We start from the raw sequence: 27,259 nt of genomic DNA, 5'->3' as shown, positions 1-27,259 counted from the left end.
TTCAATCGCTCCCATTCATTACCCTCTCCAAATAATCTCTAGATAGCTATCTTAAAGGAAATGTTATTCCCCCAAATTAATGTCCTACCCAGTAACTTGCATCATCCTACAACCCTATTTCCCCTGAATTCATTAGGCACTACTGGGGCACACAGAAAAAGATTCAGGACTTTTGCCGCACAAGGCCTAGCCCTAGCAAGGCCCTAGTCCCTAAGCTTATGAGACTGGTGAGAACCTCAGCAGCCGTCAAGAGTGGCTCAGGCTAACATCCAGATAGATTCCAGGAATAACAGTCCTCACCCCTGGCAGAAACGAACCCTAAATAAATTGGGTGTCTGTAACACAAAGCCAGTGTGGTGTAGTGGTTAAGGTGTTGGACTATGACCTGGAAGTCCAGGGTTCGAATCACCACATAGCCATGAAGCTCACTGGGTGACCTTAGGCCAGTCATTGCCTCTCAGCCTCATGAAAACCCTATTCATAGGGTCGCCATAAGTCGGAATCGACTTGAAGGCAATAAATACGTTTACATTTTTAACACAGGGACAACTAGCAGCACTCCTTTAGATGATCTCAGTGACTTTAGATGATCTCAGTGATCATGATACAAAATTGGGAGGGATAGCTAACACCTTGGAAGACTGAAACAAAATTCAGAGGGATCTTGATAGGCTGGAGCATTGGGCTGAAAACAACAGGATGAAATTTAAGAGGGATAAGTGCAAAGTTAAGAAAAAGAAACCAAATGCACAGTTATAAGGTGGGGGATATTTGGCTCAGCAATACTACATGCAAGAAGGATCTTGGGATTGTTTGTTGATCACAAGTAGAATATGAGCCAACAGTGTGTTTTGGTTGCAAAAAAGACTAATGTTATTTTAGGCTGCATTAACAGAGGTATTGTTGCCAAATCATGTGAAGTATTGGTTCCCCTCTATCTGGCATTGGTTAGGCCTCATCTTGAGTACTGTGTCCAGTTCTGGACCAGCCACACTTTAAGAAGGATGCAGACAAACTGGAACGGGTTCAGAGGAGGGCAGAAAGGATGATCAGGGGACTGGAAACAAAGCCCTATGAGGACAGACTGAAAGAAATGGGCATGTTTAGCTTTGAGAAGACTGGGGGGAGACATGATAGCCCTCTTCAAGTGCTTAAAAGGTTGCCACACAAAGGAGGGCCAGGATCTCTTTTTGATCATCCCAGAGTGCAGGACACAGAATAATGGGCTCAAGTTGCAGGAAGCCAGATTTTGACTGAATGTCAGGAAAAACTTCTTAACTGTTAAGAGCAGTACGACAATGGAACCTATGACCTAGGAAGGTGTTGGGCTCTCCAACACTGGAGGCATTCAAGAGGCAGCTGGACAGCCACATGTCGGGGATGCTTTAATTTGGATTCCTGCATTGAGCAGGGGGTTGGACTTGAAGGCCTTATAGGCCCCTTCCAACTCTATGATTCTATGATTAGGCTGGGATATATAACGGCTCAGGGAGTCCTTAAGGTATTGTGGGCCCAAGTTGTTCAGGGCTTTGTAGGTAAATACAAGAGCCTTGAACCTGGCCTGGAAAGGTATGGGCAGCTAGTGCAGATGTTTTAGCAGGGGGGGCTATGCCCCCATCAGCAGTCTAGCCGCTACACTCTGCACCAGCTTGAGTTTCCAAATTTTATTTATTTATTATACTTGTATACCGCCCCATAGCTGAAGCTCTCTGGGCGGTTTACAGTAACTAAAAGCAAATACATTTTAAAAAACTTCTTTTAAAAAACAATTTAAAAATTTAAAACAATATAAAACACATGCTAAAATGCCTGGGAGAAGAGGAAAGTCTTGACCTGGCGCCGAAAAGATAATAGTATTGGCGCCAGGCGCACCTCATCACAAATATCATTCCATAAGTTGGGGGCCACCACTGAGAAGGCCCTCTCCCTTGTTGCCACCCTCTGAGCTTCCCTCGGAGTAGGCACCCGGAGGAGGGCCTTTCATCTTGACCGTAGTGTACAGGAAGGTTTGTATTGGGAGCAGCATTCCATCAGGTATTATGGTCCCAAGCCGTGTAAGGCTTCATAGCTCAAAACCAGCACCTTGAATCGAGCTCGGAATGAAGCACAAGGGCAGCCCCACATAGAGCACATTGTCATAATCCAGCTTTGAGGTTACCAATGCAAGGACTACAGGGGCCAAATTGTCCCAATCCAGATACGGCATAGCATTAAGCGTCGTAGCACGTTGTCGGAAACAAATCTGATATTTACTGTTCAATGAGCAATTAAAAAGAAAAACGGAAATATATGATGGGGTATGGGGTGCGTGTGTGAGAGACAAGCTTGTGCCACAGCCCATCGCCTTGCGAGTTATGGCAATTATATCTAAAGGAACCACCAAACCCCAAATCTTTCATTACTTGCACACTAAATCCCACCCCTCCCTTTTTCTTTTATTGAACCCTCAGCCTCGGGGCCTTTCCGAAATGCACGCACCCTACATTTTGTTGCTACTGCATGCATTTTAAATATATTTGCATTTTACATATATTTGCATACGCTGGCTAAGAAAAGGGGGGGGAGGAGGCCTGCCTTTACTCTCCACCAAGAGGGGGTCCAAAGCAACGAGATTTGCTTTGGGTGGGGTTGCCCCCCCTCCGCCCCTTCCCAGTTGCTATGGAAACCGTCTGGGGCATGCAGACTTCCCCCCCCTCTCTCTTCCCCTCCCCCACCTGGCTTGGCTGCTTGGTGGGAGTCCAGAGAGGGAGGGGCGGGGACAGAAAGCCCGGGCAGCCATTGGCGGCCGCGCGCACGTGACGCACGCAGGAATGCTAATGAATCCTGGCATTTCTCTTCTCCTCCTCCACCCCCCCTGCGCGCGCCAGCAGCAAAAGCGAGAGCCAGACAGCGCGCGCGGGGCAGGCTGAATGGTCGCCGCGCATGTTCGTGGAGGCCAGGTAAGGCGGAGTGGGCAGGCTGCCTGCCTGCCATGGTGGTGGCGAGCCGGGAGTGGGGTGAGGGTGGCTCCTTCTCCTGCTGCTGCCCTCCTGCAAGGCCTGAGCATTGCAATGACTTGAGGGGGGGGCGGCTGGTGTCATTTGCAAGGCGCGGTTGCAATGTTCAGCTGCCTTTCACTGAATAGGGCTGTTGGTCCACCCTGGCCAGTATGGTCCGCACTGGCCGGCAGCGCCTCGCCAGGGTTTCAGACCTGCTTGGAGACGCCGTTGGGATGAACCCGGGACCTTGTGCGCGCAAGGCGGATGCTCTGTCATTGAGCAACGCAGCGTTGCAGAGGGGAGGGAGAGGGGCAGCTGTTGGGAGGGATGTAATTGAGGGGCACTCCGTGCGATCCTTTAGAAACAACAGCAACGGCAATAATGGCAGCTTTCAGAATTTCTTTGGAGGGCAGTTGTGTTATAAGCGTGGAAGGACCATGGAGATGGTCCTGACGCTTTGTGTTCCCAGAGCGCGTTTTCGTTCTGGCGTGTTAGGTTGTAAGGCCCTCGGGGCAGAGAGCTGAGCTTTTCCTCCTTGCTGTATGCAGTCCTTTGTATGCTGCTGAGTGCTGTAGAAATAAATGAAAAGGAAATGGACTGCCTTCAAGTCAATTCCACCTTATGGTGACCCTATGCATAGGGTTTTCATGGTAAGCAGTATTCAGAGGGGGTTTACCATTGCCTTCCTCTGAGGCTGAGAGGCAGTGGCTGGCCCAAGGTCACCCAGGGAGCTTCATGGCTGTGTGGGGATTCGAACCCTGGTCTCCCAGGTCGCAGCCCAACACCTAATCACTACAACAAAAACTGTAAGAAGAGTCTTTTCTGGATCAGGCCAAACGTTTTAGGGATAACCAATGTGATACCCTCTCCGGATGTTGCTGGGCTACAACTCCCATCACCCCTGACCATTGGGCGTGCTGGCTGCAGGGGTTGATGGGAGCTGGAGTCCAGCAACATATGGAGGGGATACCACTTTGGCTACTGTTTTAGTCAGTCGGTTTCTAGCATGGCCAGAAGGATGCCGCCAAGAAGCCCTGTAGACTAGGAAAGGACCTGAACATAAGACTGCCAATATCACGATGCCGTTATACAAACCTATTGTGCAGTCACATTTGGAATACTGTGTACAATTCTCGTTGCCTCACCTCAAAAAAGGACATTGTAGAGTTGGAAAACGTTCTGAAAAGGGCAACCAAAACGTTTAAGGGGATGGAGCGACTCGTCTATGAACAAAGGTGTTAACATTTGGGGCTTCTTAGTTTAGAACAGTGGTTCTTAATTTTTTTAGGTTACAGACCCCTTTGAGAATCTGACGAAAGCTATGGACCCCTCAAATAAATAAATAAGTTTGTTGTTGTTATGTGCCCAAGTCGATTACGACTTATGGCGACCCTATGACTCAGTGACCTCCAATAGCATCTGTTGTGAACCACCCTGTTCACATCTTGTAAGTTCAGGTCTGTGGCTTTCAGGTAAATAAGTAAATACAGTTTATGTGATTGCATTGGAAATTAATTTTTTTCTGTGCACGTAACCCCTGAAGCCAGTCCATGGAGCACAGGTTACGATCCTCAGGTTTAGAGAAAAGTGAGTAAGAAGAGACATGATAGAACAGTGTCAAATTATACATGGCAAGGAGAAAGTGGATACAGGAAAGTTTTTTTTCTCCCTCACAACACTAGAACTTGGAGACATCCAGTGAAGCTGAATGTGGGAAGATTCAGGGCAGGCAAAAGGAAGTACTTCTTCATGCAGAGTATAGTTTGAATCATAGAAGAGTTGAGTTGAAAGGGGCTTATAAGGCCCTGGAGCTATGGAATTTGCTCCCACAGGGGTCAGTGGTGGCCACCAAATTGGCATGCCTTAAAGGGTGACACGAAGGATAAAAGGATCACCAGCCATGATGGCTATGCTTTGCATCCAACGTAGGAGGAAGCATGGATATCAGTTGCTGGAAACCGCAGGAGGGGAGAGTGCGCTTGTGGTCAGGTCCTGCTTGCGGGCTTCCCATAACAGGCATCTGGGTGTCCACTGTGAGGACAGGATGTTGGATTAGATGGGCCACTGGCCTGATCCAGGTGACTCTGCTTATGTTCTTATGTTGCTTGTCTACGTCTGGTATTTAAAGGTATACTGCCTCTGAACATGGATGATCCACTTAGCCTTATGACTAACAGATAAAGTGATCTGACAGACAAAGGCCACCTAAGCCAGTGGCCATCGCCTCATCTTGTGGCACATCTTTGTCATTTAACTGTGTGCCACCTGAAGGAGTGCTTCCTTTTTTAGGAAGACGGGAAGCTGCCTTATGCTGAGTTGGGCTATTGGTCCATCTAGCTCAGTGTTGTCTGCACTGACTGGCAGCAGCTCTCCCAGATTTCAGACAGGGGACATTCCTAGACCTACCTGGAGATGCCAGAGATTGAACCCGGGACCTTCTGCATGCAAAGAATTCTGCCTCTGGGCTGTGCCCTGAATCTGCTGCCCATAAATTGCATTGGGTGAATTTGAATTCTAGTATTAGAATTAAACTATTTTATTATTTATTTATTACATTTATACCCTGCCTTTCTCTTCATGATAGAAACCCAAGATGGCTTACATATGGTTCTCTAGCGGTCTCCCATCCAGGCACTGACCAGATCAGACCCTGGTTAGGTTCAGCAGGGAGCTGACCTTATGCGCCTTCAGACCATAGCCTGGGACTAGGAAGCTTTAAAACAGAATTCTAATACTTTTCCATACCATGCAGAATTTTATAACCCCTATCATGCCCATCTTTGGTAAAATACAAAGCAACCCACATGAGCACCATCTCTGTACCCAGATTTCTGTAATATTTAAAACAGATGTGGAAGACAGGGATGGGTAACCTGTTGCCCTCCAGATGTTCTTGGGACTCCCAGTTTCCAGGATTATGTTAACTGTAGTCCAGCAACATCAGAAGGGCCAAAGGGTTCCTATCCCTAGTGTAAGGCCAGGAGTTTTGATTGCCCATGGGGGGCCCCAGCTGAATTTATGGCCGAGAAGAAATTTGGACCAGGGCTCTTGTGGCTCCGTTTCTCTTGCTACACCAGCTCTAAATCGTTATCAGAGTGGATGAGGGTGTTGATAACCCCAGAACAAATTTGGGCAAGGAGCCCCTTGTACAGCTCTTGACTTGTTCAGTCCAGCCTTAAGCCAAACAGTAATCTAGCAACCCTGTGCAACAAGTCGAAGTAATCTCTTTTGAGCAACACAACAGCCCTTTAGGGTAGATCACATAAACAGGGATGTGTTGAATCCACACTGAACATAAAAATAAAAATTTAAATTTAAGTTCTGTGCCAGGTGCGAAGGATCTTTCATCCTCCAGACATTACTGAACTACAACTCCCATCATCCTTGGCCATGCTTGCTGGGGCTGATAAGAGTTGTAGTTCAGCAACATCTGGATGACTGAAGGTACCCCATGCCTGTTCTAAAAGAAAACTTTTCATAATGTGTATCCGTCTAGGAGTAACTGTTCAGTAATGTGGGTGACACAAACATCAGGTACTTGATGGTACCACTTAAATGGGGAGTTTGGGAGGAGACGACTAAAACCTCTATAATTTCAACAAGTGTTCCTCAGTCTTGGGTCTCCATATGTTGTTATTTAAGCGCTGCATATCTTGGAGTGCAATATTCCATCAGGGGTTACAAACAGAGATAATGGACAACATAACGACTCTTAAAAACACAGGGCAATGTTCAGTTGTACTTTAATTATACGTGGATGTTAAAAAAAAATTTAAATAAAAGCCAAAGACTTAGGTTGTTGTAGACTATATCAAACTTTAAAAAATTAATAGAATATTCAGCAAACATTAGACAAACAGCACTCACTCAGGAATAACACTTTAAATGTAAATTCTTTGAAACCTAAATTAATCTAAATCTTATAAAGCCATTTATGTCCATTATAAACACAAGTTATGTCTAAAGCCAAACATAGGTAGCCTAGCATCCATCCAAAAATTGCAACAATAGTCTATATGGTCCCCTGTTAGTTATGGACTCCAAGACTCATAAGTTGCAATCATTTATCATATACTGACCTTGAAAAGCTGGCAAGTTCTTTCAAATCTTTATTGATAGTCATAGACCAAAAACATTTGTAAATAAAACTATGTACATTTATAACAAAAGGTTACAAAGATGCAGTCATGTTAAAACAATAAAACTATAGAACAACAAGGGAAACAGTTACAATAAGGTAGCGGAAGCTTCTGAAGTGATAAATGCCCTCCGTATTGATTGGGCCGCGGAAATGTATTTAGCGACTGGAAAGATAGTATCCCTATTAGCCGCTGACAAAAGATGGAAAAGTAAACAGTCAAGCGGTTTGTGGGGGTATTTATTTATGATGGGGGTTATGAATTTGGAGCGAATATCACCATATAGGGCGCACTCAAAGATGACGTGAGAGAGAGTTTCTATGGCGCTGGCACCGCAAAGGCATAATTGGTTTGCATACGGAATACGTTTAAATCTCCCTTCGAGTAAGGCAGAGGTAAGACAGTTAAATCTAGCCTTTGTGAAGGCTAGACGATATTTGGGGATCGTGAGAGTTTCCAGATAAGGGGCACTGAGCATAGGCGCAAAGCTCAGACCAAAGTGAATAGAAGAGGTCGAGGTGGCTCCGGTAATGGAGCATTGGAAATCCATATTGCTGATACGAGACCGGATAGAAAGTTTAACTGTCTCTGGAGCGTGGGACATCAGATGTTCAATTGAGAGGCCAATACTTGCAAGGTAGTTTGTAAAAGTTAGGGCCCATTTCGAGGTAAAAGAGTCTTCCCAGAGTAAAGGGAGATAGCCAGTGGATTTTTCATAAGACATTTTAAGCCAGAAATTTAGGGCGGCCAACCATGCTTGGGACTCAAGTGAGACTAGACCGGATTCTAACCTAAGGACCGCCGCAGGAACGCACCTAGGAACACCAAAAATTTGTCTGAGAAACAAAGAGAGAATTGCCTCCACAGAAGAGTTGAAGGCGCCAATCCATAAAGGTTCCCCGTAGAGAAGTTGAGAAATAGTTTTGGATCTAAAAACCTTTAGGGCTGCCGGAATGTATTGTCCTCCTTTAGTGAAGAAGAACCTTCGAATACCACTGGCTGAGTTGCGAGCAGTAGAAATAGCCCCTCGGATATGGGGAGTCCAGGACAGAAAGGAATGAAATAGTATACCAAGGTATTTAAAATGAGAAACCTGTTCTATTTTATGGGTATTGATTGTCCATTCGTGAGCAGGAGAGTGCTTGGCAAAAGCTAAGATCTTAGTTTTGGAAAAGTTTATAGATAGTTTGTTATCATGACAGAAGCTCATAAAAGCTTTTGTTAGGTGTTTGAGTCCTACTTTAGAAACAGAAAGGAGAACAGCGTCATCTGCATACAATAACAGAGGACAATGCAGGTTCGCTAACTTAGGGGGGTGGAAGTCCGGGGATTGACAATAAAGGGACAGATCATTCATGAAAAAATTAAATAGAAGTGGGGCTAGTATGCAGCTTTGTCTGACTCCTTTTGTTGTAGTAATGGGGTTTGTGAGATGTCCTTCACGACTACATCTAACACGAAAGGATGTGTGGTGGTGCAGTCGGCTAATTAAGAAGAGGAGTCTCTTGTCAATCGTGGATTTTGCAAATTTCGCCCATAGTATCTCCCTAGGGATGGAATCAAAAGCCGATTTCAAGTCGACAAAGGCAACAAACAGGCCGTTACCCCAGCGGTTCTTGTATTTTTCAGCTAAGTGATTTAAAATCACACAGTGCTCTATCCCAGACCTACCTTTCCGGAAAGCTGCCTGCTCCCTCCCAAGGATATTATCCTCCTCCAACCAAGATGAGAGTCTCTCTTTTAAGTAGCAGGCATATAGTTTGCCAATAATGGAAAGGAGGCTAATTGGGCGGTAATTTGCTGGGTCCTCATTGTTCCCTTTTTTAAATATAGGGATAACTATGGATTCGAGCCAAGACTCAGGAAAGCATCCAGAGTTATTGATCAGAGTAAAGAAATTTGCTAGAAGAGGGGCCCACCAAGCTTGGTGCACTTTCAACATTCCAGAGAGTATATTATCAGGTCCAGGAGCTTTGCCGGATTTCAAGCTAGCAATCAAATCAATAATTTCTTTTTGGGTTACAGGTGGCCAAGTGGGAAGATTTGTTAAATTATCAATAAAGGAAACGGCATTTACAGTCTCGTTGCTTGCAGAGAAATATTTCTCCCAGAGGTATGGGGAAATGTGGCAAGGGGCCGGATTTAGTGGTCTCATAGAACCAGAGACCAGCTCCCGGAAACACTTCGAATTATTTGATCTGGAAGCTTGAATTAAGGCTTCCCAATCTTCATGCATCACCTGCCTTTTTTTGGTGACTATCATATGCTTGTAGTATTTTTTGATAATAAAATACTCGGGGGAGGGTGGTTAAATTTTGGTGTCGATATTGATGGTATAACCGTCTCAGCTGTTTCTTAGCATCAAGGCAGTCCTTATCAAACCATCTGGGAAAACCAGTGATAAGAGGAGCCCTGAAGGAAGAAGATGACGGGATAATAGAGGCTTTAAGGTTTATAGTTAAGGAATTATACGCTATTGACGCTAAATATGGATCGGTAGCGTGCGTGATCTCCTTCTGTAAGGACAGGGCGGAGGGGGAAGTGAGAAATAAGGCCACATTAGAGGCTACTGTGGGAGTCCAAAAGGTCCTTTTATGGGTGGGGTGGATTGGATTTACCATTGGTTTATGGGTAAGGAGCAAGTGACCGCGTTCTGGTAGATAAAAGGAAAAGGTAAGGGGAAAGTGATCACTATCCTGTCTGGAGCCAACAGAAAAGTTTAAAATAAACTTGAACAGGGAATGCGAGATTAAGGCATAATCGATGACACTGCACCCGAGGCCAGAAATGTAGGTAAATTCCACACATGAATCTATCTGATTATGACCATTCAACATTATTAGGCTGTGGCTAGCAAGGAATCGATATAAACATATTCCACCATAATTTATCTTGAGGTCCTTGGAAGTCCTAGCATAGCCTGGGAAGTATGGGGCGGTGTCCTCGCCCCCCCAGAGGTTTGAAGCAAATAGCGCATCATTGTGGGGGCCAGACCTGGCATTGAAATCACCCATAACAATGGGGAGCGCTTTCTTAAAGTTCAGTTCAGTTCAGAAAAGCTGAGTTCAAGAACCCCCTTTGAACAATTTTTGGTAACGCCCATCTGTCAGCCCCAGCAGACTGTGACCAACAGAATTCTTCAAGAAAGCATTATTTAATTTGGTATCTCACAAAATGCTGGGAAAAACAGAAGGGAGTAGAAAAAGAGGAAGGGCAAACAAGAGATGGATTGATTCCATAAAGGAAGCCACAGACCTGAACTTACAAGATCTGAACGACAGATGCTCTTGGAGGTCACTGATTCATAGGGTCGCCATAAGTCGTAATCGACTAGGAGGCACATAACAACAAAATTTACATAGCTTAAATGTCAAGACCTCTAAGTGGTTTATAAAAAGCATGAAAAACAGTTATGTTTTATCACTAAAACAGTATGAAATAGTTAATAGAATCATAGACTAATAGAGTTGGAACCCCCTGCTCAATGCAGGAATCCAAACTGAAGCATACCCAACAGGTGGCTGTCCAGCTGCCTCTTGAAAACCTCCAGTGTTGGAGAGCCCACCACCTCCCTAGGTCATAGGTTCCATTGTCGTACTGCTCTAACAGGTAGGAAGTTTTTCCTGAGGTTCAGTCAAAATATGGCTGTCCACAACTTGAGCCCATTACTCTGTGTCCTGCACTGTGGGACGATCGAGAAGAGATCCTGGCCCTCCTCTGTGTGGCAGCCTTTCAAGTACTTGAAGAGTGCTATCATACCTTCCCTCAGTCTTCTCTTCTCAAGGCTAAACATGCCCAGTTTCTTCAGTCTCTCCTTATAAGGCTTTGTTTCCAGTCCCCTGATCTAGTCCCCTTTCGTTGCCGTCCTTTGAACCCTTTCCAGTTTGTCTTCATCCTTCTTAAAGTGCATATCCAGAACTGTACACAGTGCTCAAGATGAGGCCTAATCAGTGCCAAATAGATGGACGAGTACTTCATGCAATTTGAAAACTATGCTTCTATTAATGCAGCCTAAAATAGCATTTGCCTTTTTTGCAGCTACATCACGCTGTTGGCTCATATTCAGCCTGTGATCAACAACAATCCCAAAATCCTTCTCGCATGTAGTATTGCTGAGCCAAGTGTCCCCCATCTTATAACTGTGCATTTGGTTTCTTTTTCCTGGGTGTTTGCAATTATCGCTATTGAACGTCATCCTGTTTTCAGCCCAGTGCTCCAGCCTATCAAGATCCCTTTGAATTTTGTTTCTGTCTTCCAAGGTACTAGCTATACCTCCCAATTTTGTATCATCTGCAAGTTTGATAAGCATTCTCTGCACCTCCTCAACCAAGTCATTAATAAGAATGTTGAAGAGCACTGGGTTTTGGGGGTGGGGGAGGTAACTGGCATAATTCCAGCCCACCTCCTCTTCTGAAGCCTGCATTAGAGAAAGGATGGGATCTATGTAAAAACAGTGTAAGAAAAAAGTGTGTGTTGCGCAGTATTGGAGAGTGGCCTGGTTGGGCCTTGACCCCAGGGCCAAAGCAGCAGGGGTCCATGTGGAAGGTGTGTGTATGAAACTGTATTTGGAGTCCATCTAAATAGACCAGGGGTTGGGAACCTCAGGCCTGATGGTCAAATGAGGCCTTCCATACCCAAATATCTGGCGCTCAGAACTGTTTTTGCCCTACTGAAATGTTGATCATGCCTCTAGTTTGGATGGAGAATAGAGAAGGCTGCTTGCCTAGAAACTAGCCTACTTTGCAAAGGTAAAAATTACATCAGTTTCTCTTCCCATTTTTTTTCCTCTGGCCCCACTCACCAGTATCATGTGGCCCTTGGAAGGTTACCCAGGAGGGATGTGGCCCTTGAGCTGAAAAAGATTTCCCAATCCTGAAATAGACCCATCTCAACTTTTCCTCCTAGACAGGAGGTCTGCACTTTTCGGGACTCCACTGGTGGACCCCCTTTTTACATTGGTGGGCCCCCAGTGGTGGACGTAACCTTTCCCACAATACCTTGGTGTGACATTATGTCACGGGCATTGTGGGAAGCTTAAAATAGTGGTTACCGGCCTCAGACACCTAGCACAAGCATGCAGGAAAACAGTAGAGCAGGTGGGCTGCTCCTGGGCTCTGTGCCCACAGCAGGTTGCCAAGTGTTGGTGCCAGGACTCTTCCAAGGCCGGTGCCTCTCACTTGAGTGTTGCCTGTCGCAGGGCAAGCAAGGACAAGTGGATGGAAGAAGGGCAGAGTTACAGACTTCGCTGGCAGTCCTGATTTCCTGGTCCCTGTCCCGTTTCCCCCCCCTCCCCTTGTGAAGAGTTTGCTTGCATGGGTTGGTAGAGTTAACATTCCTGAGGGTTTAACCACTTCCCCCGGGCTCTCTAGCAGATGAATCTGTACCGGCTATGTGAGAATGTATCTTGATTCTGAATCCAGTGCATTTATATGCACTCGCATGAACCGCATGGCACCATGCAGGGCTGTTTGGCACACCAAGGAATGGCAGACTGGATGGGGGAGGGTTTCCCATGTGGGTTTCCCCACCCCTGGAATAGAGCCTTTGGCAAACTGTAAGATAACCGGGGCCAGTTCCGGGTTTAAGAGCGCAAATGCTGCTCTGGGGATCCCTCTCCTCATTTACTGGGGCCTGGTGAGCCACCTGGCTGTGGTGGCAGGTACTAGGTAACCTTCCAAGCACGACCGGGTGGCTGGCTGCCTGGCTTCCATTTTAATATCCCACAATGCCCCAGAGTGTTGGGGGCAATTAAAATGGCTGCTAAGACTAGGGTTGCCCGGTTCAGTCCCTGAGACTGATCCTGTATCTTTAGGAGACGAGAAAGTCAGCCAAGTGCAGGTGTTAATGAAACCCTGTAATGGGAAAAACCACAAGGTGGAATTCTCCCTTCCCCCTGCACAACTTTTAAAGATACAGCTTGGAGGCCGGGCCTGGCAACCAAGAGGTCTTCTGTATCTTTAAAAGTTGTGCAGGGGGAAAGAAGAATTCCACCTTGTGGTTTTTCCCATTACAGGGTTGCAAGAACACCTGCACTTGGCTGGCTTTCTCTTCTCCTAAAGATACAGGATCAGTCTCAGGGATTGAACCTGGCAACCCTAGCTAAGACCCAGCTACCTGGTGTTACTTTATTGTTGTTGTTGTTGTTGACGGGAGGGCTAGGGCAGCTCTTAGCTGTGGCCTCTTCCAGCTATGGGTCACATCTGTTGTTCCACCCATTCTTGTCTCTGGCCCCTCCCATCACTGGCATGCGGCCCTCAGACGTTTGCCATGAGGGAATGTGGACCTTGGCATGAAAAACTGAGCTGAGGCCGACTTGTTTCAGCAAGCATAAGCTGATGTGTCAGTTGCTGTTTCAAAACGAAAGAGGTGGCATGGCATCGTGGCGAGAAGACAGCGCTTTGGATTGGAAAGCCCCTGGTTTGAATCTCCCCTCCCTCATGACTCATTCGGTGGCCTTAGGCTGAGAGCGAGTGAGCAGCTTGCCTCAGTTCCCATGTCTGCAGTGTGAGGGCTACTGACTTCCCTTACAGGGCTGTTGTAAGGATTAGGACTCAACAATGTATGTGAAGTGTGTTGAAAGTGCTATATAAATGTTGAGTATTAAAGTGGCTACTACCTTAGGCTCAGAGTAGACCCATTGAAATTGATGAACCTATGTTAGTCATGCCTGTTAATTTCAGTGGGTCTACTCTGAGTCAAAGTTAGTTGAATACAACCCTTTAAAAAAAACAAACTGTTGGATGCATTCAGTGCTTGCCCTACTCAGAGTAGGCCAATTGAAGTTAATGTGCATGACTAACTTGGGTCTTAGTTTCATTGGGTCTATTCTGAGTAAAGCTTAGCTGAATACATCCCTGTGTTTGTTCAGACTGTTTGCAGTTACGCTGGTGCCAGCCTCCTTTGGTGTACGTATGTGATCCAAAAGACAAAAATCTTGGGACCAATTTTTTTAAAAAGGAAAATACATAGACTAATGACTGTTAATACAACTGGTATAGCACAGTGGGGAGGAGAGCCTGGCTGGGAGTCCAGAGTCTGTGAGTTCAAATCCCCGCTCATGTCTCCTGGGGGTAAAGGGCCAGCTAAAGACCACCCCACAGTGAATGGCTCAGGGGTTACGTGCCCTGCCACCAGTGCAGCCGTGGGCGAGCTGCAGAGTCCCAAGAAGCCCAGTTGCCCCCCAGCTGGCAGTTGCGGACAAGGAAGTGGCTGGCTTGTGCAGCCGTGGCAAGCTGAGCAGGCCCTGGCCAGCTGGGGAGGACTAGCCTCAGAGGGAGGCAATGGGAAACCCCCTCTGAATACCGCTTACCATGAAAACCCTATTCATAGGGTAGCCCTAAGTCGGGATCGACTTGAAGGCAGTCCATTTCCATTTCAACGACTCTTATACTAAGATATGCCCACCACTCTGATTGCCATAGCTTGGAACTTTCCATGGGAGTCAATACAGTCTTTGTAGACAGTTACTCACCTGTCAGAACATCCAGTAGCTAGTGTTTTTTTTTTTTTTTTTTAACTGGTATCGATCTTTATTCTGAACTCAGTAATGATTGCCTGTGTACATTCCTTTTCAAGTGCAAATTAGGCAGGTAACTGCCCATCATCAAGTTAGTGTCTTCCCCCCTTCTGCTTTCTTTTTTTTTATCATTAATTTTTATTCAAATTTTCAAAGACAAAAAACAAAACAAAACAAAAACAATTAAACAATAAAATAAAATGTTGACTTCCGATTTGTCGCAGATCAGTTATAGGTCTACAATATATAACAATCCTGTCTGTAAAATTATATTATAAAATCACTTTCCTCCTGTAGTTATCTTAATTAATCATCAAATCTCATAAACATTACTTTATTCTTTCCACAAAAAGTCAGAGAGGTTTCAATTCCTTGAGAGATATATCTTTCAATTTTTCTCCAAATAAACATATCGCTTAATCCATCTGATTCAAAAGTGTTAGGCCCAATAATTTCAATAGCCATTCTTCCATTATCTGTATTAATTCCATCTTCCATCTTCAATAATCCTGTTAAGTCCAGTAATTTCAGTAGCCATTCTTCCATTATCAGTATCCCACAATAATCTTGTTGTCATAGCCATAGTCCAAATAAACATATTGATTAATCTATCTCGTCAAATCTGTTAGGTCCAATAATTTCCATAACCATTCTTCCATTATCAATATTAATTCCATCTTCCATCTTCAATAGTCCTGTTAAATCCAGTGGTTTCAGTATCCATTCATCCATTATCAGTATCCCATGATCTTGCTGTCATAGCCATAGTCATATAACAAGAGTCTGATGGGAATTTCCCCCATCACAAATATGTCCTTGCCATCAATTCTGAATATGTTGCTGAAATATTGTTGTAAGGTCACATCTCTGTTCTTCTTTTTTACAAAATGCACTGGCTCATCTCTTAAAAGTTTTTCCATTGTCACATATTTGTAGTTAATTCCATAATTTTTTTCTATGTCAAGCCCCATCACATCATTCCAGTCAAGAATTCTGAATATGTTGCTGAAATATTGCTGCAAAGTCATATCTCTGTTCTTCTTTTTTACAAAATGCACTGGCTCATCTCTTAAGAGTTTCTCCACTGTCACATATCTGTAGCCAACTCCATAGATTTTTTCTATGTCAAGCTCCATCACATCATTCCAGTCCAGAAAATTATCCAAGACATTGATAACTTTACCACCAAAATCTTCATTAATTTCTTCAGAGACAACATTGAATTCCAAACAGTAAACTTTATTTCTAACATCCATAAACTCCAAATCTTTTTCCAATTTCACATTTGTTCCAATCTCCAGGGCTTGTAGCTTCCCTTTAATTTTTCTTTTCTCATCTCTAATCTCATCAAACACCTCTCTCACAGAATCTCCTATTTCTTTAAGCTCCTGCGTCATTTTGTTAAATTCAATTTTCATCTCCTGTCTACCCTGTCTCAGGGTTTGTTTCTTTATCTCAATCTCACCCATTATTTTCTGAAACATAATTTCTTCCATGGTCTCAATCACTTTCCTGGTTGTCATTCTTAAAACCACAGAAACAAAAATTATTTCAGCCACAATTGGGTTAATATTACAGGCTTGCTGACATCAGTGTAGACAATACAGCCTGCCTTATCTCTTATGTGTTCAGGAATACAAAACAAACTTAGTTCCCAACATCAAAACAATTAGTGGCGTCATGAACAAGCAGATTCGTCAAAATGAAATAGACTAAAATAATAATTTTTTTTTTCCCCTCCTCGAAATAGAAATCCCTCTTCCGTTGGTATCTTTAGAATGCACCTCCAGGACAGCTTTTTGCAATAAAAACAAATATAAGCTTTTTCAATTTCTTTCCTCCTTAATTTTGTGAGTGAAAGAGGAAAGCCATAACTCACCCAGAAGTTCTTCACAGCTGATTCATTGACAAATCTCTTTTTTGCTGCAACAATTTAAACCAAGTGAAAAAAGAAAATAGAAAGAAGGATGCTTATCTGCCTGTTATAGTCCGTTTTTCTTTGAAGAAAAGATAAATGTGTCGCTGTAATCAGCTAGAGCTTGATGAAAGTCCGTCCGGCATTGCAGTTTGAACCTTCTCTCATAAATAAATGAAATCCAGTCCTCCCCACAAAAACAGGCTTTGTGGTTAATCTCTACGTTTCTCCCTGTCCGGGAGAAAATCTTTACCAGTCAAAAAGAACATTTTGACTGATTTTAAAGGTGAGAAAGCTTCTTCTGAGACGAGAGCTCGACTCAGAGGCAGCACAGGCAAAGCAACCCTTCCCAGAAGTCCATCCAGTAGCTAGTGTGATGTGGTCCAGATGTTGCCGGACTCCCAACATCTGCTGACCACTGGCCATGCTGGCTTCAGCTGATGGGAGTTGAGCATGCAACAAAATCTGGAAATCGTACGGGTTACCACTGCTATAGGGCATCAGGGAAGGAAGATGTACAAATTAATTTTCTCTCTTCTCCCCCCCCCCCCCATTTTAAGCCACAAATATCTTAACCTGTAGAAGTGTGGGCAGGCTGTTTAAAAATGTGTGTGTATGTGGCTTATTTTGCATGGCAGAGTTGATATGGCAGCCTAGGGGTGGGGAAGCGGTGAGGCCCTTCCAGAGAGGGTTGGACTCCCAACTTTCAGCATCCAGCCACGGTCCAGCGGTCCAGGATGATGGGAGCTGGAGTCCAGCCACTTCTGGAGGGCCATCACAGTTTCTGGTGAGCCTGCAAAATCCCTTTACCTTTCGGAGGCATTTATTTTCTGCGATCAACAACACTGTGAGAGACGGTGTGGTGCAATGGTTAGAGCACAGGTGTGTAGGTTCCTTAAAGCAGAGAGGCCTGAGTTCAGATCCTGTGTTCGGCCACAAGTCTCACTGTGCAACCTTTTAGGCCAGTTATTATCTCTGTGCACCCTCCCTCGCAGGATTATTGTGAGGACAGAAGGTAGGAGCCACCATGCCCATGGTGGAGGAAGCGGAAGGAAAGGAATCTAGTTGTAATCTGGTTTGAAACAGAAACGAGGGCTCTATATTTAAGTGCTTATTGATGAAAAGATCAAGCCTCCCTTGTGGGAGGGAGGCAGTCCCTTCAAATGGAGATGAGAGGAGCCAGATGGGGGAGGAAGGTTGAATTCTTAATTTTACTCCCCATGGCAGGCTGATTAATTTGTGGCTCCTTGATGGCTAACGATGTGCTTGAACAGAGTCTGACTCACGGTCTAGGATGGTCTGTCAGTGACTTTGTGTACTGGGTTTGTGAAATTGGTTACTGGTTCCCAGTTCCTTATTTGCCCAAATGTTCGAAACCCAGCTCAGTCTGGAAACTCAGAAAAGAACTAAAGTTTTACACATGCCTGAACCCCAAAGTACGCTTGGGTCCACCCCATATCGTGTACCTCCACGGCCAGAGAACAGTCCCAACATCATTTTCTCTGGTCAAATTGTGTGCTTGACCAGTGCTCAGTGTGATGACCCCATGGGACCCTAGCAAGTAAGGAACTGGGGGTGAGCCCTGTACAGTACAGCTTTCAGCCACTCCCATCTCTAAGATGGTACTGAGGCGCATTCAGCTCAGCACGCGGTGCAATGTTAAACATGCTTCTCCCATGCCAGTAACAGCCAAAATTACTAGGAAAGTAATAAGGAATTGTGGCTGTACACAGTTGAGTTCATTGTACTCAGTGGCTTGAATGTGCAGTACTGTGTTAGGCTACAGACACAGGACCAGCTCAGTTGTAACAATTGCAACTTCATAAATCATGGTTTATCAAGCTGGGAATTAGGGCTGGATTGCCTCTTGATCTCTCTTTTCCTCTTGTGGACGCCAGCTCCAATGTTTCAGTCCAAATTCAAGTAAGCATGCGTGGGGTGGGGACCTCTAGCCCAGGGACCAATCTTAGCCTACTGGGGGGATCCAGTTTGGCCCACAAAGTCTCTCCTCCCTCCAAGCCACACCCGCCTCTGATGGGTGGGTGATGACAGCTGATGTGGGGACTCGGGAGCAGGGTCCAGTTCTATGTGGACTGTACCCCACAGTTCTCCACGAGGAATTGAAGCAGCAGGATTTAACCCCCACACAGCAGCTGATGAGTGAGAGTGTAGGGTTAAATCCTGCTCAGACCCTGCAGAGAGCAGGATTTAAAAGTTTCTACTCAGTCCTGCGGGAAATGTATTGGTGAAGCAGACTTGTCCCCCACTCTGTGGGTCAACTTTGAAAGGTGGGCGGGACTACTTGCAGTCGCTCACCTGACATCATTATGACTTCAGATGATTAACACGTGGGTGGCCCACTGTGGTGGGGGAGAGATAAAGATCTGGCTCATTGGATCAAAAAGGTTCCTGGCCCCCTGGCATAAGGCATCAGAAAAGCTTACTCAAACTTGGGTCGGGACAGGCCATCCTCTGCACTACTGGAGACAGGGCAGGAAGAGGACGTTGTGCATGCACGGTTAAGTGTCTGAGGCTGTTCCTCGGAGTCCATTAGCCGTTTGCTGGGTTCACTTTATGTCCCCTAGCTTTTATAGTTTTCTGATTTTATTTTTCAGTATTTTTAATTTATCATTAACTGGATTTTTTTTTGCCTGTGCTTCTTTACAAGGTCCCAGTGTGGGTTATAACAATATAAAAATTTATGATCAGGAGAATATGGTGGGGTCCTGTCCTGTCCTGTCCTATCCATAACTTAATGCAGATGGGGGATACTTGGCTTAGCAATATTGCACGCGAGAAGGGTTTTGGGATTGTTGTTGATCACAAGCTGAATATGAGCCAACAGTGTGATGTGGCTGCAAAAAAGGCAAATGCTATTTTAGGCTGCATTAACAGTAGTATAGTTTCCAAATTGCATGAAGTATTGGTTCCCCTCTACTCAGCACTAGGCCTCATCTTGAGTGCTATGTCCAGTTCTGGACACCACATTTTAAGAAGGATGAAGACAAACTGAAACAGGTTCAGAGAGGGCAACGAGGATGATCAGGGGACTGGAAACAAAGCCCTATTATTATTATTATTATTATCTTTATTTATACTGCGCCATTTTTCCAAAACTGGAACTCATGGCGGCTTCCAGATAAAAAATACAAATAATTAAAAACATACAAAGTCTACATTAAAATAAGATTAAACTATTTCCAATGTTAAAACCATACACACATATAGCTAAAAAAGTTCAAACTAGTTTAAAAATGATATAATAGACATTAGCAATGCAGCACCCTTCACGCCCTATCCTTAGCCTTCAATTCCAAAGGCTTGTTGGAATAGGAAGGTCTTTGCTTGTCGGCGGAAGGACTGCAAGGAGGGGGTCATTCTTACCTCCCTAGGAAGGGAATTCCAAAGCCTCGGGGCAGCCACCGAGAAGGCCCTCTCACACGTCCCCACTAGTCGTACTTGAGAAGATGTGGGTATTGAGAGAAGGGCCTCTCCTGAGGATCTCAGGGCCCGGGCAGGCTCATACAGGGAGATACGGTCTGATAAATAGCCTGGACCTAAGCCATATAGGGTTATGAGGAGAGACTGAAAGAACTCAGCATGTTTAGCCTTGAGAAGAGAAGACTAAGGAGTGATATGATAGCACTTTTTTGTTGTTGTTGTTATGTGCCTTCAAGTTGATTACAACTTATGGCGACCCTATGAATCAGTGACTTCCAAGAGTATCTCTCGTGAACCACCCTGTTCAGATCTTGTACGTTCAGGTCTGTGGCTTTGTTTATGGAATCAATCCATCTCCTGTTTGGCCTTCCTCTTTTTCTACTCCCTTCTGTTTTTCCCAGCATTATTGTCTTTTCTAGGGAATCATGTCTTCTCATTATGTGTCCAAAGTAGGATAACCTCAGTTTCATCATTTTAGCTTCCAATAATAATAATAATAATAATAATAAATTTAATTTCTGTGTCGCCTATCTGGCCGATGGCCACTCTAGGCGACGTACAAAATCATTAAAATACAATTAATAAAATACAGTACTGTAAAATACAGTTCTAGTGATAGTTCTGGTTTAATTTGTTCTAACACCGAATTATTTGTCTTTTTTGCAGTCCATGGTATCCACAAAGCTCTCCTCCAACACCACATTCCAAACGAGTTGATTTTTATCTTATCTGCTTTTTTCACTGTCCAACTTTCACATCCATACACAGAGATCAGGAATACCATGGTCTGAATGAGCCTGACTTTGGTGTTCAGTGATACATCTTTGCATTTGAGGATCTTTTCTAGTTCTCTCATAGCTGCCCTCCCCAGTCCTAGCCTTCTTCTGATTTCTTGACTATTGTCTCCATTTTGGTTAATAACTGTGCCGAGGTATTGATAATCCTTGACAAGTTCAATGTCCTCATTGTCAACTGTAAAGTTACATAAATCTTCTGTTGTCATTACTTTAGTCTTCTTGACATTCAGCTGTAGTCCTGCTGTTGTGCTTTCCTCTTTAACTTTCCATACTTCAAGTAGACCCACTGATATTAAGATACATGACTAACTTAGGTCCACTGATTTCAGTGGGTCTTCTTGGAGTAGACCTTTGTTGTGTATGTGCTCCAGCCGGGAAATAACCAGCACATGGAAGAAAGTGGGAGTCATATCTGTACAAACGGGGCTTAGCTAGCAAAATGGCTGGAGCCTGAAAAAGACATTCCTAGCCGCCAAGCCCACTTGAGCCTCCAGTAGTTGGATGCTAAATTTCAGACTTCTAGCGCATCTGGAAGGCGCCCTAATGTTTTCAATACCTGCATGAGTTGAGGAAAACTGAACATTGGAAGCTTCCATAGACAAAGTCACATCATTGATCCATCCAACTCAGTATTACCTGACTGGCGGTGGCTCTTGAGATTTTCAGACGAGGATCCTCTCCCAGCCCTACCCGGTGATGCCACCGGGGATTGAACCCGGGTTCTGCAGGCAAAGAAAATGCTTTGCTGTGAGCCACAGCCCTTTCCCAGGCCTTGTGTTGCAATGCCCAGGGGTGCGAGAGGCCAAGGTGTGGATTTTGGATTTCCAGGTTGATTTGAAAGGTAGAGCCTGGCACCGATTTTATGTCTTCCAAGTTAAATTTTACCTTTGTAGTCCCTTTAGTATGAATCCTTATATATATATATATATGTATATATGTGTGTGTGTGTGTGTGTGTGTGTATATATATATATATATATTGTATTTTATGTATTTTAATTTATTTTAATGTTTTTGTGATTTTACTGCTTACAATTTTATTATGTACATGTCTGATTTTATTTTTGTAAGCCGCCCTGAGTGCCCTATTTCAGGGTAGAAGGGCGGGATAGAAATATTTTAAATAAATAAATAAATATGCTTGCCCTAGAGCAGAGTTGGCAACCTGATGCCTCCAGATGTGGCTGAATTGCAACTCCCATTGGCCCTGATCGTTGGTCATGCTCGGTGGGGGGGGTACAGGTTCCCCATCTCGGGGAGGGTACATAGATTGTTGCCCTGCTTTCTTCAGGCCATTGAGAAAGCTGTTTGGCAGGTCGGCAGAGAACCCATGGGAGGAGGCAGGGACTCTGGGAGGGGTCTTCTTCCATTCCATCGTCTTGACTCCCTTGAGTCTTGCTCCAGCAGTGCCCTTCAGAGGGGTTTGATTGATGGCAGGTGACAATTGCTCTGGAGAAGTTTTAGTGGAGAGCGGAGCAGACCTTGGGGACGGCAGGAGGCGTCAGGTCTCTCCTCTCATAACCATTCTTGCTTCCTGCTGGAAATGGATGTCTTCCTAGCCATAATACATTTTTAAATGCTTGATGCTTATAAGATGACATCTCCCAGGAAATTTAGGGCTGTGCAGTGGCTGGCGGGGGGAGGAGGTGGATGGGAAGAAGAAGAGGAGGCAGATAGCCAGCCATTGGCCTTTCACATATGTGGAATTCTGTAAAGGGTTAGGGTATTTAGCTGAAGAAAGATGAGCTTCTTTGGAATTGAGGTAAGAAAAAAAATCAAGTCTCTAGCCCTCATGTGTACATATAATAGTGATCAGTATTCAAGGGATAAGGGAGGGGTTGTGTAGGCCCTGAATGGCTGCTCTGGATGAGTCTTTCATGATCTCAAGTAATATTTCTTTCTCTTCCCCTGCCCTCCAACTGTACTTTCCTTCTTTCTCTATCCCAGATTTAGCTTTTAAATGCCCAATTTTCAACAAAAACATACCTTGGGTTGAGGATCAAAGCAAGCAAGAAACATAGAGATATGTTAATGAGGAGTGTGAGGAGGCAACTGGCAGGTGGAGGGCGCTTGACCCTTCCCCTCCCCATGCGCTAACTCTCTTGTGCATATTCTTCCCCTTGACTGCTATTTAGCCTGTTTCTCTCCCCGCAGCCCAATTCCTGCTTCAAGCTCTGAGGTAAGCTACCCTTGTGTTATGTAAGGGGGGGGCTGGAAGAGTATGGCCAAGTTGGTTGGTGCTGAGGGAGAATTGGTGGTCGTATGGAGGTCAGGATGCGCTCTGCTATCCTACACTCTATTCCCCATGACGTGTCATTCAGCCAGCCCTTCCCACCCTTTACGTTACTTCAACAAGCCCAGGTTTGTCGTAGACAACGTGTGCCTCTGTGGCAGAATTCCACAGGCCAGGTGGAGACAGGGCCATGTGTTCAAAGAAAAACAACTCCCTACCTATGGCAAATCAATTGAACATTTCCAGTGTTGTAGCTGCCTACATATATACAAGCTTGGGGGTGGTTGCGGCCCAGGAGAGGGCATTCTGTGTGGCAGCCCCTAAGTTGTGGAACTCTGTGCCCACTGAGGTGCATCTAGCACCTTCATTATATAGTTTTCAGTTTTGCTGAAGATGTGCCTCTTTATGCCCTTCATGCCTAAAATGTGTGTTTTCACAACCCTTCCTGTGACTGTAATTTTTTCAAACTGCTGGCAAAGGGGTGGTGGTGGTGGTGGTTATTATGATTATGATAATGCAAGCCTGACATATGGCAACAATCTCCCCACTTTTAAGATTGGCATCAAAGACTCTGGACCAGTTGCCACTGGCTTCAGAGGCGAGGCAGGTGGTGACCAGGAGCGGGACCTTTTTGGTGTTGATGTCACCCCAGTTTGTGGAATGGTTCTCTAAGGATTTATGGCTGGCATCTGCTCTACTGGTGTCCCAATATTGGCTGTCTTCTTTTGGGCTGTGGCCCTCTGGATATTGTTGGGCCCCAGATTCCATCAGCCCCATCTGGCATGGCCAATAGTATATTTTTACCTGCCCTCCACCATAATGTCCCAGGGTGAGTTATAGCAATTTAAAAACACAGTATGAAATGAAAATGAACTTCCTTCAAGTTGATTCTGACTTATGGCAACCCTATGAATAGGGTTTTCATGGTAAGTGGTATTCAGAGGGAGTTTACTATTGCCTTCCTCTGAGGCTGAGAGGCAATGACTGGCCCAAGGTCAACCAGTGAGCTTCGTGGCTGTGTGGGGATTCGAACCCTGGTCTCCTAGGTCATAGTCCAACACTCTAACCACTATGCCACACTGGCTGTCTAAAACACAGTATAATATCACTTATAAATCCCTAATTGCCATTGCTTTCTAATAATGTAAGTGGAATCAGAATTGTGTTCATGTATTTCCACAGGAAATAAATTCTTTTTCTGTAATAAAGAATGCATTGCCTTCAGTACTAGCTTGCTTGCTAGAAATGAGATTAAATTGCTTGTGTTGCTCTGTGCAACTATTTCTGGGACTTCTGTTTTTCAAGTAAGGATGGGGCCCATTCAGATGTTGCTGGACAGCAACATCCATCATCTCTGACTGCTGGCCATGCTGCCTGAGGCTGATGGGAGGTGAGTCCAGTAACATCTGGACATCCACCAGTTTCCCAATCCTGGTTTAAAGCACCATCTTGAAGTTGAAGGAAGTTCCATCAATTGGAGTGTGATGGTTGTCCTAAAGCGACCTTGAGTGCCCTCATTCCACTGATGTAGGATTTGCCTAATACCAGCTGCCTTGCAGAGTTAGGCCCCAGCATACCTATCATCCTGCATCCATACATCCAGTTGGCCTGAAGACTGGGTGCATTGACTAAGATCTTTCAGGAATGTCATTGTCACAGATAATCCACCCAATTGTGTGGAATCTTGGAGTTTGGTGATGGCCCAAGTTAAAGAATAGTGCCTTGCTTCAACCAAGGTGAGAACTACTTCTTAACTGACCTTCAAAAGTTAAGTCGGCTGTCATTTTGGATCCAATATGGTCCCTGCGTACCTTTGGTGGTATTCCCAGACATGGAATGCATTATGTTGGGGTGTACCTTTACCCAATTTTGTGTTCGTAATTTTCCATTTACAGCATTCTGTTCCTTTTATTCTGTCTGCTTTGGTCTTTCACTCCAAAATGACTGCCATTTAGTTTGTTTTGTACAATTTTTACAATGAAGGAATGGAAATATAGACAGGACTATAGCAGATCTCTGCACTCCTAGAACAAGTCTACAAGAGTTATAGAAGTTCCAGTTTCTCAAAATCTGGCTAGACTGTAAGGATCACCTGCCCTCAGAGGAGCTCATACCCAGTGTATGTGCTTACATGAATTGCTGTTCTGGATGTGCTTCCAGACTGGAAAGAGGCAAACCCAGAACTGCATCTCTGCATGAGTTACTGAAGGCAGCTTTTTTCAAGGATGGGCTTTGTACCTGCAGCAGGAGTGATCTAATCATACTTGACGGAGAGATGCGTTTTAGAGGCTTTTGGCCTTGTCAGAGGCTGCTTGAAGGAGGCAATGCAGAGCAGCAACTCATACAGAGATACCAAAGGGAGCCTCTGCTGTTTGGGAATTTTTGCTCTTAAGTAGGATTAAGCAACTGGTTGTGTTTGTGGGAGTGCAGTAGGGCCCTGCTCATACGGCACGTCCGGACTGCCGCTGTAGAGCGAAATCCGCCATAAAGCGGAACTCATTGATTAACATTGTCAAAAATGGTGCCAGACGTCCGAAAAACGCCGTAAAAGTGGAACAAGCGCCGTAGGAGTGGGGCTTTTCTGCAATTGACAACCGCTGTATCGGTGGAACGCTGCTACTGTATATCAGTGGGCTGAGCCAACATTGCAGGCCATGCATTTGAAATAGGGCCTCTGTTTGTTTTGTTTGTTTTTAAACACTCCTTCCAGGCCTCTGCTTCCATTCACTGTCTCTTAGCAAATATTATAGCTTTTAACTAGGATGCATTATGGTTAGCTGAACAGCAGCAAAGTGTGGTGAAGGCATTGTGACACCATTTCTTTTGCTAGTGGCAGCTGGCATCTTCGCTTCGTTTTGCTGTAAGGAGAGACAAAGTGAGGCTTCTCGTGTGAGTCAAAATGCAGGGAAGGGGCAGGTATCATTGGGGATGAAAGAGGCAGTTTCTTCTCCTGGCCCTGTTAGGGGTGCACCATGTTTAAAGTCCCCTGCAACTTAATGCCAGCCGAGGAAGGTCAGAGCAGCAATGGGCTGACTATCTTCCTGCAGGTCTTTCTGTAAAAAATAAAATAAATATATTACATCCAGCTTAGATCAGGGAGCAGCTATAAATTTCCATGTTTTTAATCATAATTAAGTCGTAAATGCAGCAGCAGCAACTGGGAATGCCTAAGTGGAAGGTGGTCCCTGGCTGTGGACTGCGCCAGACTGACTGAGCTGCCACGATCCGGGGCTGTTTCCACAAGATTTACAGCTGCAAAGCTTGTAAGCAGACAGAGGCCTTTTGTGAAGGCTAGTGGAAAGCTCACAACAGTATTTTATAGAAGCTTTTTAATTTTGTGTGTGTGTATGTATATATATGCGTGTGTGTGTATATATAAAGCAAGCTTCTGGTGCTTATGGAGACAAAGATAACAACATGGAAGTGTTAATGGGGGCATTGCCTGGTAAAAGCTCAACAACCAAAGTGGGTCTGAATGGAATATTTTCTCTCCCTCTCTCTTTGTTTATGTATGTGTATATATAATCTCGTCCTCTCACAAAACATCAGGGTCGTGTACAGCAACAGAAAAACGTTGAAAAGTAATACAAAACAATCGTTAAAATGACATTTGAAACAGCTGCATAGGCCTGTCAGCTCGAAAAAGTCTTCCAGAGATGCTTGAAAGTCAAAAGTGAGGATACCTGCTGAATCTCTGTGGGAAGAGCGTTCCACAGAATGGGACTGGTGACCCTAAATGACTGGCTTCTGCCCGGATGGTAGTAATAAAATAGTTTCAGTGGGTCGGAAAGAGAAAGGGAGCCAGAAGAGCGAAGGAAAAGATAGCCGGTCCGCTTAGCTTGGTGTTGTCTGTACTGACTGGCAGCACCCCGCCAGGGTTTCAGGCAGGGAGCCCTTCCCAGCCATACCTGGAGATGCTGCCGGAAATTGACCTTGAGACCTTCTGCATGCAAAACGGAGATACCAATAAGCTGCGGTCCTTCGCCTAAAGATAAAGTAAGATTCCAGTCCTCATGCTTCTGAATAAAGAGCTGGTTTTAAATAGAAAGCCACCTTACACTGCATCAGATTACTGGTCCCGCTAGCTCAGCTTTGTCTACACTGACTGGCAGTGGCTCTTCAGGGTTTCAGGGTTCTCATCCGTACCCACAGATGCCGGGGCTTTAGCTGGGCACTTTCTGCATCCAGGGCAGACCCTCTGCTCCTGAGCTATGGCCCATCTCCGAAAGACCTGAGGTAGT

General features: G+C 44.9%; 1 protein-coding gene across 2 annotated transcripts in view; it reads left to right on the top strand.

Annotated features, from left to right (window-relative positions):
• The first annotated feature begins 2,831 nt into the window (after window positions 1-2,831).
• PHC2 (polyhomeotic homolog 2) overlaps window positions 2,832-27,259 on the top strand; it is a 120,827-nt gene continuing 96,399 nt past the window's right edge. For both annotated transcript variants that reach the window (XM_061600561.1, XM_061600559.1), the window contains exon 1: window positions 2,832-2,939. The gene's annotated coding sequence lies outside the window, so the exon portion shown is untranslated. The remainder of the gene's footprint in view (window positions 2,940-27,259) is intronic.

The sequence above is a fragment of the Rhineura floridana genome, chromosome 18 (genome assembly GCF_030035675.1).
Source record: "Rhineura floridana isolate rRhiFlo1 chromosome 18, rRhiFlo1.hap2, whole genome shotgun sequence".
NCBI classification, from domain to species: Eukaryota; Metazoa; Chordata; class Lepidosauria; order Squamata; family Rhineuridae; genus Rhineura; species Rhineura floridana.
This window is presented reverse-complemented; position numbering and strand designations above follow the sequence as displayed.